General features: G+C 37.9%; 1 long non-coding RNA gene across 1 annotated transcript in view; it reads right to left on the reverse strand.

Annotated features, from left to right (window-relative positions):
- Window positions 1–9,170: 9,170 nt before the first annotated feature.
- Window positions 9,171–15,064, reverse strand: part of LOC117021546 (uncharacterized) — a 28,225-nt gene continuing 22,331 nt past the window's right edge. Inside the window, exon 3 of the long non-coding RNA XR_004422880.1 lies at window positions 9,171–10,554. This is a non-coding gene — a long non-coding RNA (uncharacterized LOC117021546). The remainder of the gene's footprint in view (window positions 10,555–15,064) is intronic.

A 15,064-nucleotide genomic window follows, 5' to 3' on the forward strand; every position in this document is an offset into this window, starting at 1 on the left:
TGACACATAGGAAGCTGTATGTGTAGCTAGTATTGGTATTATCATAATCATTATTATAAGTCACCGTAATTCATTAATCTCACTAATTCTCAGAAAGTAGTTTCATGGACTATCACAGGGTATTTCATATTCACATCCACACCCTCCCTTTCCAGCACTTCTTGGAGTGTTTGAAATACAAGAGAACAAAAACGCTCTTCTCGGAAGATTGTACTACAAAGATGAGTTAGCAGAAATGTACGATGTGGCAGACGCTGTTGGTTGACCCCACTTCCAGCCTCTTCCCTAGGTCCTCTTCCAACGTGGACTCTCCACATGACACAGCACAGCAGGAAAAGGCTGCTTCCTTCTCATTCCTGCTGACATGATGGCAGGGCTGCAGGACTCGTCCTTGGCCAGTGAAGGGAATTTCAAAAGAATCAGAGATGTCAGCATTAACATTGCTGAGCCCCTGAACCAGTTCCAGCAACAATCTGCCCACACAGTTTTCATCATGTATGAAAATAAACCCCTTTACAATTAAGACATAGTATTCCTGTTTTGTAATACATGCAGCCAAAAGCATTCCTGACTCATACATATACAGACTCTCTACATTGCTCATGAGGATATCAGAGAAATATCAGCCTGCAGCACTCATACCCACTCCTTGCCACGGAGCCTTATTTCTCCTCCTAAGTAAAAGTAGATCCTTGGCGCCTGTGCTACTAAACGTCCAGCCTTTCCCATCATAACTTGAATCCCAGAAATATCCAGAAAGCTCTTCATTCCAGGTCTTCCCGGGTCCATCTTCTTGCTCTCAGGTACTGATCCCATTTCCAGCTGCTCTGCAGGCTTTTCATTTCTTACCTTCCAGAAAGCCACATTCTGAGTGACCAGTGGACCCGTTATTGGTGCGACTCATTACGCTTGACACAAACTTCACAAGATTTCTCTTCAACCCAGGAATGGGGCGTGTATCTTCCCATCACTTTCTCTCTCCACCATGTCAGTTTTATTATCTTGGCTGGTTTTTCCAGTCCCCAACGGTTTTCCAAAGGCCTTTCTGCCCAATCAGTCCTCAGCCCCTTCCTGCTCTCTATTGAAGTCGAATTACAGCTCTCTAGATAATGCAATAAAACTGGTAAAAGCTACAGTTTATGAACAGTGTTACCAAGGAGTGTATCCGATTGTCACTTTGTTATTGTTAGACAGTCAAATTGTTCACTGAAATAAATACATTATTAAACTACTTTTAAATTTTCTATGTACTTAAGAGAGTACTTCTTTAGATCTAAAATTATTCAACCAGTTCAATATAAAAAAAACAAATTAAAAAACTGGAACTCTGACGAGATGATTGATAAATTATTCTTCATAAAACTAGTTCAATCTGGAAGCAAGACTTTGTCTGCCTAATATCATAAGAAAAAGGCTAGTCATCTTGGCTAAACATTAGTGTCAGTAAATATCTACATAAACGTTAAAAAAAAGAAAAGAAAAAGAAACTACATTCTTGCTGCCAGCAGAAAGATAAATTTCCCTGGCCTTTGAAAGGCAGGGGATTAACTACCATTTGGGGTGAGATGTTTTGAAAGATACAGAACCTGTCATATTTTCTGCTTCATGAACTAAACATAAACCTGGGAAGGCTGTTATGGGTGTGTTATAGCTGTCTGCTAACAGATGAGGCTTTTGAGTTTGTAAGCTGAAGGAACAGCAGAAACCATTCTGTGTTTAATAAGCCATATACCCTCCAGTACTGAGAGTACCCCTGACGAGGAGTTAAAATTTAGAAACATAAAAACAGTTGGTCCAAGTCACAGAGATATAACATAAGACCCTGTGATTATAGAGAAATCACATAGATTGTGAAGGAAGCAATTGAGAGAGATGTCATTTTCTTTAGAATTCCCTATAATTTACAAATGGGAGGGATTGAGCTAATAAAATATCCAAAGTATTTAAATTACTATTTGATAATGATTTAGGCCACAGGGAACACAAAACCATATTTTGTTTTCTAGCAAAACATGTATATGTGAATTGAGGTGAATCAGAAACACTTCCCAGGTAAGAAAAACTTAAAATCATCATCATAATAAAGATAAAAGTCATTTTCAGGCAATAGCTCAATAGTATACCAAGAATGGAGCCATCACATACATAATTCTAACATAATATAATCCTTAAGACACATATTTCTGAAATAAAAACAGAGTCAGCCTGGGCGGGGATCTGGCTCTTGCTGTGTTACGTTCTGCATGTAACTTAACATCTCTGGGCCTTAGTAGCCACATCTAAAACGGAATCTATACAACTTGTGGGGTTGTTAAAATAAATGAAATAAGTTGATATTTGCGTAGTATTTAGAACAGTTCCAGACACATAATAAGTGATATATAAGTATAAATAACAAATAATTGCAGCTGAGTAGCCTACCAGATGGGACAAATTTAAATGAATCAGTGAGTGAAAGGAACTATGGAAGCCTCTAGTCTAATTTCTTATCTCATAAAAGAATCCTCTAAAAAAAAAAAAAAAGAAAAGAAAGAAAAGAAAAGAAACAAAACCCTTGACAGTGTGTGAGGAAGGGGAAACTGTAGCCTTGTAATTCCCACCTTGAATTCTAAAGCTGAAGCAGTAGTAAATATGTAAATCCAACTCAGCTTCCATATGATGATCCATCACACTTTTTAAGGAACCATCTCTACGTTTTCTTCTTCAAGCTAAGCATCCTCTATGTCTTCATCATCTTAATATCATATTAAGATATTATCATCTTAATATCATATTAAGACTTTGAAGGGGCCTCGGCTCCTTCATCATCCTCAACATCTGCCTCTACAGACACGGAGTTTGTCGGTTCCCCAAAAAAGTGGGGCAGGAAGTACCTGGATATGGTCTGAGGGGTGTAACTGACACTCTCATTCTGCACCTTGAGTTCTATGAACTGAGGCTCAGGTTGCATCCCTATTTTGGGGCATCCGTGTCACCCTGTTGCATTACGTGTAGATTTCAGTTAATAAAACTAGCCTCTTGATCTGCTGGAAAGCCAGAGTACTCAGCTCCATCCACACGCTGACATTTTTAAGCCTAAACTCAAAAATGTATACTTATCCTTATTAATAAGTCCCACTTGATTATTAATCAGGATAAATGTATGTGCAAATGGAATCTTAGCACACCAAATCAGATTTTAAATGTCCTAAAGGAAATTGGGTTTTTTTTTACAGAAATCTTATGATGAAAATTTTGTAAAGCAAATAACTATCCATCAATTGATTTTTTTATGTAGCTATCTATTAATGTATTATAGTTGCCTAAAGCAGGATACAACTATATTAAGCTTTGGATTATACCATATTATGTTATTACAGCAGATCTGCCTTCCTGTACTTTGATTAGGCTAATGCTAAAATTAGTTTATTTTCCCTGAATGTACTGAAACCGAAGATTAGTGTGCAGGAGAGAGAGGCAAGAGGCCACAGACCCAAAAACTCTGCACTGTCTAAAATATCCTTAAAGTGTACAAGCTTCTCACATGGCAAACCAAGAGTTTATTCTTGGTTTAAAAGTTCCCTCTCATTCCTTTTATATGAACACAATAATATTATTGGGAAAAACCTTATAACCGACCCCTTCCTATTTATTTAGCTTCCATCTAATTTGATTCCACAATTGAGAATGTTCTTCCAAGACTATCAGGTAAGGCTGTTACATAGGCAAAGTCTTCTGCAGGCTGACCTCAGTTTACCTCTCTTGCCTCATCTCTGATGACACTCCACCATTGTCACCCCGAAAGTTTCACCAGACCCGCCCACCTATATTCTCAGCTCCATCCATTTCTCTAAACCATTCCTAGCAAAGGAGGCAGTGGGTTAAGTTCTCAAATCGATCCCTTGGCAAGACAACCAATACCTAGTGTGCCTGAGTGAACTCTGGGAACCAGAGCTGAGCAGTGCCTTTCTCTGACATTAGCCCTACCCTACCACTGAGCACAATATGTGTGGTCTTCTAATTCAGCTTCTCACTGAGCCTTCCTGTTTTGCCCTAAGTCCAGACACTGAACTGAGGCCCCAACAAATTTCCCAGCCTATTTCCTGAGACTTATTATTCAGTTACTAAGTAGGATCCTGCCATGACCCAGAAAGCTCTCTAACCACCATCATGCCACCTCCCATTAGACTTTCGATATCAGCATTGCTGTCCAAGGATATCCCACCACATTGGAGACTGGACCCAAATTTACCCCGGGTCTTTTAAAATCACAATTTGAACTGCCAATACTAAAGAGGAACTTGAAGAAGACATATGCAAATGCATGTATAAAAAAAGCCTCAACTTCTTTTTCTGAGGCATAAAAAGGGTCTCCAACACAGGAAGATGCATGTCATATTCCTGGGTGTGGCAAGGAGCCAAGGCAAGAAGGACTGAGAATCCAGTTGAACCCATTAAACTTTCAGCAGCACCAATCTTCTTGTGGGGAGATTTTCTAATCAGCAAGTCTTGGGTGTGGAAGAATGATGGTTGAATTCATCCAGGCTTGCGATTTTGCTAAGCAGATATGAAAGAGGGACATGGGGACAAAAGAGAGATAAAGTGATGGAACAGAAACTCTAAGTGGGCTGGGAAATGAGCCGAATATGTGAAGTGGATGACAGAGAAAGAAAACATCTTCTTTCTCTGTCAGTAGAGGAATCAAGAGTCTGGAGACCCTAATGGGACAAAGGGGTGCTCTGTGCTAGAGGCTACGTGAAGAAAGCGAATGTCTGGATATAAAATTTCAGTGAAGACATAGGGCAAGGTACCAACTTGACAAAGAGGGGCTATGGTGGAAGCTGTTGGAGGGACGTGCGTCAAAGCCCTGAGAATGTCGTGTCACCCAGGAGATGACACAGCCTGAGGATGCACAGAAGGATTGAAGCCTGGCTTCAAAGTGGAACCTTTTTGAAAAGAGTGGTGGGAGGATTGGCTCATTTTGGACAATAAATTAGACACTAGACAAGAAAGAGAAACCTGGACTGTCTTTAATTTTTCCATTTAAGATTGAGAGAGGGGAGATCAGAGTTGTTGGTTTGAATCTTCTGGTTTACTCTACAGATACAAATTGAACTTCACCAAGAAAAGTTCTGACACGTGATTCCCTGGCAGTGACAGTACCAGTCAGGTGACAGGGTACGACAGCATGAGATTTCAGGGATCTATATTTCAATACTAAGGAAATAGAACGCATCCTAGAATTGCCTTTAGCACGGCAAGGCAATGAAATCAGGGGATAATAAGTAAAAACCAAAATGGAAAAAAAAATACATTTGACGCGTATTTATTACATTAGTTTAGAAAACCATTTACAAATCACTAAAGTTCTTGATACCTATAACCAAAAAGAAAATGGTGGCACAAAGGAAATGAGATGGATTTTAGCTAGGACAGTTGATAGGAACTACAGCAAAATTGTAGAATGTTATATAAAAGTGAATGTCATAGGCAAATGCCAATACTTGTAGCCTCCCTTGTGCCACCCATCGTTTTCCTTGGAATGGCATTCCATTTCAATGTATCAATTCAAGCAGAAGTTGTACGTGAAGCACTCAAGTTCCAATAGCAAACCACAAACAAAAATTCAGGCATAAAATAGCAAAAGGTAAAGTTCTGTTCGCCCTGACAACTTTAATAAATAATTAATAATGAAATTGGAAGGCTAATTTCATTTTAAAATTTCCAACTTGTTCAGATGAACGTCCACTATCAAAAAGCTGCAAACTGGATGACACTGCTTTGAGTCCCCAGCACTTGATCCAAGGAAAAAAACCTTCCATAGTTTTGGTTAAAGTAAAATCTTCTCAACAAATAATCTGCAAGTATCTTTCTCATTATTACTCATGCACTAAGTTTATCACAACTTGGAAAGAGACTATTTATTAGACTGGGGGACAAAAGATTGAGCAAGCTCTGGCCGAGGCATGGTTATTTAATTTCTCCTACAAAGTAAAATTCTGCTCGTCTTGCTCATTCATATCTCAGACCTCGTAACATTCCAAAGTTTTATACCATATGTAACATCCAGCTGAAAACATAGGAGAAAAGTTACGGGTTATCTGCTTCCTCCGCTAAGGTCAAAACACTGTCACCGTCAGCTGATTTACCATGGAGAGTGGGAATGAATCTTCACCAACAGTTCTGGTAGAATCAGGATTCTTGGCAGGAAGAATCTCAGACTTTTAACTGACTTTTTTTTTTTTTTTTCTTTCTACAGGACCTCTGTTCAACTTGAGGATGGTTCCTTTTATTTTTATTTTTATTCATCCTGCTTTCGTATGTTGTACATAGAGATTGAGACCTTTAACTGACACAACAAAAACTCTTAAAATTAATGATTATTTAATTGTTGGGGGCTCATGAACCTTAACAGGTAAATCAACTTTTGATATTAATGTTTGACATGAGTTTCAGTTTTACAGTTACAAGTAATAAATTATGCAAAACAATGAGGAAAAAAAAGGAAACACATAAACACACACAAAGAACTTTGGTTTTATTCTTTTAAATCCAAAAGGCACACAGATACTACTGATGAGTTTATTTATGAGCAGCATGTAAGGCAATATTTTCTCACATTGAAATTTTGAGGTGAGAATGGGTACTTTTTGCTGTTAGCTTCAAAATTTGAGGAATAAAGTGGGGGTGGGGGAGGAATACAGACCAAGTGGGGATATATACGAGGTCAGACAATTAAGTTCGCGAACTCATCCTAGAAAAAGTGCTACTACCTCATTGCTGAATATCACTACAGTCACCTTCGAAGTATTCCCCTTGGGAAGCTATGCAACGATGCCAGTGCCTAGTCCACCCTTTAAAGCAATTTGGAACTCTTTCTGGAATGGCCACGAGAGCTGTCATCGTATTACCCTTGTTGTCCTGAATGTCATCAAAATATCTTCCTTTCAATAATTCCTTTACCTTTGAGTAAAGAAAGAAGTCATTGGGGTCCAGATCCGGTGAGTAGGGAGGGTGTTCCAATACAGTTATTTGTTTACTGGCTAAAAACTCCCTCACAGACAGTGCCGTGTGAGCTGGTGCATTGTTGTGATGCAAGAGCCATGAATTGTTGGTGAAAAGTTCAGGTAGTTTTTGTCTAACTTTTTCACGCAGCCTTTTCAGCACTTCCAAATAGTAAACTTGGTTAACTGTTTGTCCAGTTGGTACAAATTCATAATGAATAATCCCTCGGGTATAAAAAAAAAGGTTAGCAACATTGTTGCAACAAGTTCATGAACTTAATTGTCAGCCCGTGTGTGTATTTGTTCTGTGTGTATATATACATATATGTGTGTGTACATATATATACTCACACATGTTTGTACACACACACACACACACACACACATATATTAGAACAAAATAGACTAAAGAAAGAGTTGATGTATGTGTTTGCTACAGAAAAAAAAATCATATTTCACCACACTTCTCAGGAATTAATTCAATGTTTCTAAATTTTTTCTATAAAAGATTATCCTCTCACTTTAAAATGAGAAAGCTGAGCATAAGCAAAACTGTATTTATTCTATGTTTCATTCTTTGAAATAAACATAAAGGTACTTTCCCACTTGACACAGTAATAGTTTAACCATCACAGACAAGGATTCTGTAATCTCTCTGTTTTACTATGGCAACTTAATCTCCCAGATTCGGTTAGGAACACTTGCTGACCAAAATTTTTATGAGCTATTCCTGGAATTATCAAAAAAAAGCATATCATCACACTGAGTAATTCTTTTTTTTGGAACATCAGGGTAAAATCTTACAAAGATGTGAGTGAACAGCACTGTCCCTTTGGAGATAAACTTAGCAAAGGTGAGTTGACCAGGAAAATCTTTTTTCTGGCAAGATATGTAAGAAGAGATACAAAGCAAAAAGTATTCTTTGTTCTTTTCCTCCCTACAGTAACTATGTGAGAAGGTTTTATCTACCTGCATTCTTGATGGCAGCATAAATTTAAGATAAGCTGTTCCCCTTACAGACAATCCACTTGTAGATGCTTTGGCCCTGGCACTTCTATTCTTACAAGTTTTTGCTCCAAAAAGAAATCCTTCATGTTCAGGGAAAATTTGTTACAAAATACTGTATGCATGGAAAGTGTGAATATGAGTTGGCATTTAAAATTAGTCACTGCAGAAGAAGACAGATTATTAAAATGTGCCCTAAATATCCAGGGTTTTATTTCAGCAAAACAATTTTGAGATTCATGAGGAAATCAAAGTAGGTAATGATTAGAGTTTAAATCAAGAGAATGACTATAAAGCAATAGCCAAAGTGCTGGAGACCAAAAAAGAGACATGACTAGATAATAACCAGCAAAACTACTACTCACAAACAAGTTTTCTACTTTTATGGAAGCTTCAAATACAGTATCATACGAATTCATTTTTTGATTAAAATGTCAGTTTCTCTACATGTCAGAGTAAAAATAATCAAATAGTTTTTCCTTTAAACAATTGATATGTTGTCAAGAGAGTTATCAATTTATCCTTTTAGTCTTAAAACAAGATTAGATTTTCAACTCAAATATGACTAGAAGAATCGTAAAAATTGAGGAGAAAAGTCTATTCACTTTGAAAATATATTTCTCCATATTTGCCAGGCTCCCTACCTTACTTTTGTTCTTGCATCAACAAAGCATCTTAATCTTGTATGACCTCCTTCAACAAAACCAATGAAAATTACATGTATCGACCAGCAAGAATTATTCTTTAGAAATGTGAAGTTTACTGTCAGTCTTAGCCAGAATGTGTGCTCCCCTGGACAAGTAGAAATCCAGGTTCTACTGGGTAGAATCATTCTTCTGCAACAGCACTTGCCCTTTTTTCCACATCCAGAACAAAGATCTTTTTGAGAGAAGTTGCTGAATAGAGAGGTTCAGGATAAAGCACAAATCCTGAACTGTCTTTATAGAATGGACCTGCCTTTCTTTATGCTAGAAATAAACTAATCTTAGAATTTGAATGTAAGAATCAAAGAGGGTTTTTTCTTTCTTTTTCTTTTCTTTTCTTTTTTTTTTTTTTTTAATGTACTTTTAACCTGGATTTTGAAGGAAATATCGCTGGAATAAGACCTCTGAATTTAACACATTGAACTAGGTGGAATCTGAAAAAATTACTTGTGGTACAATTTGTTTATATTTCCCCTTTATTACTTGCTCTCACTTTTCTACCTCCCTCTTTATAAATTTTCTACCCTTTTTTTTTTCCTTTATCCCCATCCTTAGTTTGGGGACGTTTCCATGATTCAAACTTCATCCAATTTCTTTTCTCTCGCCACTTGGTATTTCATAGTAGGGTCATGTTTGTAGAGCACTGTATACATTTTACAATAACTATCACATTTGATTCTCATAGCCATCCTATGACATAGTCCTGAAAGGTACTATTACCTTCAATTCTACACCCACCTGAAATCACACACCTATTAAGTGATAATGTAGAAACTCACAAGAATTTTCCAATTGCCTTTATCCCTTCCAAAGAGACCACACAGACAGAAACATCTGTCTTTGTTCATCAGTGTGGCCTCAGAAATTAGCATAGTCTATAGCACATAATTATACATATATGAGCAGTGGGATGAGTGCAATATATTGAATAAATAAATGTATGAAAGCTAGTTCTACTTGTTACATATGTATGAGGTCTCTCACTTTTCAAACTGTTTTTTTAAATGTAAACTCCTCTGATAAACACACCGTTTTATGAATTGAAAAGACCAACCGCTTTGGTCCCCCATTTTACTGATAAAGAAAGAAAACCTAAAGAATTTACTCATAAATTATTAACAGTATTTCCAAGCTTGGAGACTAAAAAATATCAACCTGAGAAGAATTTCGAATTCCATCTGAATCTGTGGACTACTCTTCTCTATAAGGTTATAATTAGAAGTGAGTTGGAGCTGTGAGTTATTTTCATTATTCTGCATAGTCCCAATAGTGTGTATGTATATGAATCTGTTTATGTCACATATGCTAGGCTATTGGGATATGAAAAAAAAGTTGTATGTATTTTTACTAACTATTGCCTCTAAGTAGCATTAAACTAAACTACTAATAGTTTAGCATTAAACTAAACTATTTAGTTAAACTGCATTAAATTATTCAGCTTCTTCTCAATTTTAAAATATATAATTAAAAGATCAAAACTTCCTAATATTATTTAAGCCAACAGTCCCCGTGTCACTGTTCTGTACTGTCACTCCTTTAAATAAAAACCATTCAAGACTTGAAACATTCCTGACACATCACATACCAGTATACGTTGACGCACGTGTAATACACGCACGGCTTCCAGCACTATTCACAGTTCTCCGCCTTGCCTTTTGGCCCGCCAGATGGCCCACTGGTTCTGTTCAAACTGCACTCCAAGATTCCTCTTTCCTAATTACTGGAAGCCAGAAGGAGCTGTTTGTGGCAGCTGTTCCCCCACGGTCAATTGCAACACTCCATTGCTTGGGTCTAAGTTTCAACAGACTCATCAGGCGCTTCCTCTACCCACCTCGTTCGTAGTCATACCGTTCTTGATTCATCTGTGAAGAAATGGGAAAGGGGCAACAATCAGTTAAAATATCATCAGAAGAAGAAAATCATTTGAAAGAACAAGAATTATACCAGGTGAGACTTGTGACTCAGTTTTTTGGTCTCTGTAGATAGCAACTAGACTTGCAGAAGCATTTAGTGATCAAGATAAAGTGTGTATTTCTTATTAGTCATTCATTCAATAATTTTAATAACGAGAGTAGCATATACAAGACCTCAATTAAGTGGCTGAGGGCTGGATGGAATTGGAGGGGAAAGAAAAAAAGAAGGGAGGGAGACAAGAAGGAAGAAAGGAAAGAAAGAAAAAATAAGTCATTATTTCAAGGAATTTAACAGCTAACATTTCAGTGATGTGCTCTGTTCTCTCAGGTGGTGTGCTTCTGCTCCTGCTGGCGCGTTTGCTGAAGTGGCCCTTCACGCATGTCCTTTCTTACCCCATTTCCCACTGCCTCTTAACTAGTTAGTGCGGATTCATCCTTCAAATTTGACATCTAGTTTGCCCAATGGAAACTTTCCCTAAATCCGCCTCCCAACCAGAGTACTTGCTTCTCCTCATTGTGCCTTCTACTCATCTATTATTACATTAGATCTAATTTTATATTTTAAATGTTTTATTGTTTATTTTAATTATATTTAAATTACATTTAATATGTGTTATGTGACATTGTATTTAATCTTATTTTATATTTAATAAATATATATTTTCATTATTACTGTCTCCCCAGAACCTAGTATCATGCTAGCTATGTAAGAGGTCCCCAATAAATGTTCCTGAATAAATGAATTAATAAATGATAGCTATGAGACAAAATGATATAAGCTCTTAGTAGTTAAAAATGCACGTTTTGAGACAGATTGCTGGACTCAAATCCTTCTTTAATGCTTAGTAGCTGAAAACACTTGAGAAAAGTACAGAGATTAAAGTTGCCTCAAGCAACAGATTTTTAGTAAGGATCCTGGGACGCTTACTTTTATGTGTCAGCTTGGACAGGTGTGGTACCTAAGTGTTGGTCAAACTCCAGTCCTGATGTTGTTGTGAAGGTAATTTGTTAGTTGTGAGTAACATTTAAATCAATCGACTTTGAGTAAACCAGATTCCACTCCATAATGTGAATGGGTCTTATCCAATCATTTGAAGGCGTTGTGTGTGTGTGTGTGTGTGTAATTGACTTTGTGTCTCTGGGAAATCCTAATACAAATCCACACTAGGGAGCCCAGGAGAAAGCATCAGCCCTGCCTCACGTAGAATCAGGCTCATGCAGACCAGGACCATTCAGATGCCCATTCACCGAGGGCCTCAACCGCATGAGTTTGTACTTCTTGTTCTACGGCTTTGCCATCAGTGTGGCTGTGCTGCTCCCTTCATGTCTCTGCCATTCTCCAGGAGCTAGAGATTGACTCCTCATTTGCTATTCTGTCTATCAGTGCCTGTATCTTCTGCTTACTCATAATTTCTGCCTTTTCATCTTCCTCATCATTTGTGTAGCCTCGTGACTTCGGTTTGTTGATCTTCATGGCACCAACACTACTCCATGGCTTTTCTCTAAGCAATTGTTCAGTTTCAGCTTCCACGGCTGACTTCTCCCCTATCGTTACAATTCATAGGTCACATTCCTGACAGAGAGTATTGAGTTAGCCCAGCTCATCTTTTTGGGCCAGATCATGGTATAGGTCTCTGAACAATCTGTGAATTGGCTGCCTTTAGGACAGGTACCCATCTCTGGGACAACGGACTACAATTGAGGGCAAGAATCATGTGATGTCTAGCGTGGCCATCCGAGACTGCTTCTTCATGGGGAACTGTAAAAATGTTTCCTTTGGAAGGAGCTAAGAGTACATGATGACATGTCTAGGAAAGAAGAAAAAGGCATTGGCAGAAAAGGGAGCAGCCACAGATGATGACTAGATAAGGAGTTCTCTCTGCCCACCCTGGTGGAGGGGGCAATTGGCACCATCAGTGGCTACTTCTGACCTGTCCTCAGTCACTATCGGCGACAGAGAAGACTTGGAAGTTCTACTGGACACAGTAATGAGAGGAATTGAGTCCGAGGTGATGGCAGTATTCCCAGTGTTGTTACGAACAATACAAATAGTACTCACAGTGTTGATCGTACTGGCACGAGCCCTACTATTTTAATCTTACATTGGATTGGGGAGCCTTCAGAAATGTTTACAATCGTTATGGGAGAAGGAGTTTGACCAGGAGTGTCCAAATTCTGCTGAATGTTCATGTACATCGTAGACTAGCCGCCCCCTCTTCAATTCAGCACCTTGATATTGTGGGAAGTCACAGTGAGATATTTAAATGATCTCGGTGGGATCAGTTGATCCTTACAGATCATTCCTAGCTGGGAAAATATTGCTGAACTGAACTGTAGCAAGGGCATCACCAAATAGACAGATTTTATAGCCGCTGGGTTGGTACAAAGCTGTATCACCCAATATAGTAGCCACTCGCTATATGTGGCTATTAACATTTAAGTGAACTTAAATTAAATTGAAAATTTAGTTCTCAGTCATATTAGCCAGATTTCAAGTGATCATTAGCTACATGTGGCAAATGGCTATTATATTGAACAACAGATATAGGATATTTTCATTATCACAGAAAGGTCTATGGGACAGTGTCTGAATGGCATATTCACGGTTACGTCCAGGGTGATGAGAATGAGAACACAGTCTTACCAGAGCTTTCCTTACAGAAGGATGACCTTAAGATTTCTAGAAAGATACCTGTGAGGACAGTTCCAGGAAAAAGAATCTTGAGTACCTCGCCTCACATGCTGAATTTTTAAGTAAGTTGACCCATTTCCTACAAAGTAAAATGAATACAGTGTAAAATACGGTCAAAGCACCAGAGCATGAAATCACCCTTGCAGTTCCTAAGCCCCATTTTATCATGAGAAAGGTATGCCCAGATATTGGGGCAAAATGGGGTGCATAATTCAACAAGGCCCTTATAGAAGCTACAAAAATCAGAAAATCGTTGATTTTCTAGAGAAACCCTGTATGAGTCTCTGATAAAGATTTTTGAAAGCTGGCTAAAACATACACGCAAAATAAAGGCTGGTTTGAGGAAGGAAAACCGTGGAATTCAACAGAGAGTTTATGAGCCCTTCTCTCGAAGGCAGCCATGTTCTTTTTCACATGGTATTGAGGATCCCAGCTGTTGGGCGAGGTGAGAAACTTAACCACTTAAGCAGGACAAAGGAAAAAGGCTAGAAATATTACAAGAAACAGTATAAGGAAGAGGATCTGGTAACTGAAGTTGGAGAGTTTCTGGACCTACAATTTCTAGGGCTGACAGTTACAATAAGAACAGTTACCCCAGGACCCCACCAAGGTCAGAAGGCGCAAGAGGCAGATGGGGTTTCAGGATTGTGCTGTGACAACTTGAGGCCAGGTTCTCACATATTTCTTGTTGTTTAGTCAACAGTATTATGAATAACCTCGTTACTTTTTAACTTTCTCATTAAGGGAAAACACCTAATTACATATAATTACAGACTAAAAAATTTTTATTTTAATGTTTCCATTGTAATATTTATTAGTCAGCTTCTTTTAACCTGTTGTACTAGAAAATGAGTGGCCAATATTATAACCTAAAATTAATGTGTACACAGAACGTGCCTCAGTGATACTGGTTTATATTGTTGCCCAGAATTAATTATTAATAGAGTCCCCTTTCATTCACTAAAGTCCTGGTTTGGACAATAAATATATGGTTACCTACCCATAATCCTGTTCTCTAAATGTGTTTCAAAATGCCAAGGGCAAAATGTGTTGTTTTTCAGAGGCTGGTGATTTTAGTTCCACTTTCCATCTCAGCAAATGCCATCTTGAAAAGACATTACTTCACTAACTTGGCATTGTTGACCATTTTCAAAACTATTTTATTTTGATGCCTTTTTTTAACCTCTTGGCACTTCTCAAATTCAATTTTAGTGTCAGTTTTGCTTAGCACAGTCTTCTTCCTGTCCTTCATTCTTCAAGATTTTTTTCCTTAGGCTTTCTATTTTCTTACCTCTGTTGTCTAGTTTTCTACATTTACTGTAATGTGTGCCTCCTATTTGTGGTTTCCGTTCTTCCCACATTCAATTTGTCTGTCATGTCCTAAATGACTATTTTTGAGTAAATAATAGCATTTCACAAACCACCACTGGTAGAATGTGCAATACCTGAAAATCTTTTTATTCTCCCTCAAATATGTTATATTGAAGTTTAGTCTGATAGGTTAAAATTTGTAATGTCTTTGAAACAATCTGAAAAGCAGTGGTCAGCTGGTAAATGTTTACTAACCAGCTGGAGGGGGTGGCCCATGACTGGGGAACAACCTCAGTTGTAGTATTTGCTAATTTCCTTAATGTAAACACTCCTACCATTGGCCGAGTTCAAGCTACCAACATGACCTTAACCAATTTGTGAAAATAATAATTGGCTCTGATGAGCTAATGTGTGCCAGATCCAGCAGACTACTGCAAAAAACCCTTTGCAGAGATT

This window comes from Rhinolophus ferrumequinum, chromosome 4 (assembly GCF_004115265.2).
Source record: "Rhinolophus ferrumequinum isolate MPI-CBG mRhiFer1 chromosome 4, mRhiFer1_v1.p, whole genome shotgun sequence".
NCBI lineage: Eukaryota > Metazoa > Chordata > Mammalia > Chiroptera > Rhinolophidae > Rhinolophus > Rhinolophus ferrumequinum.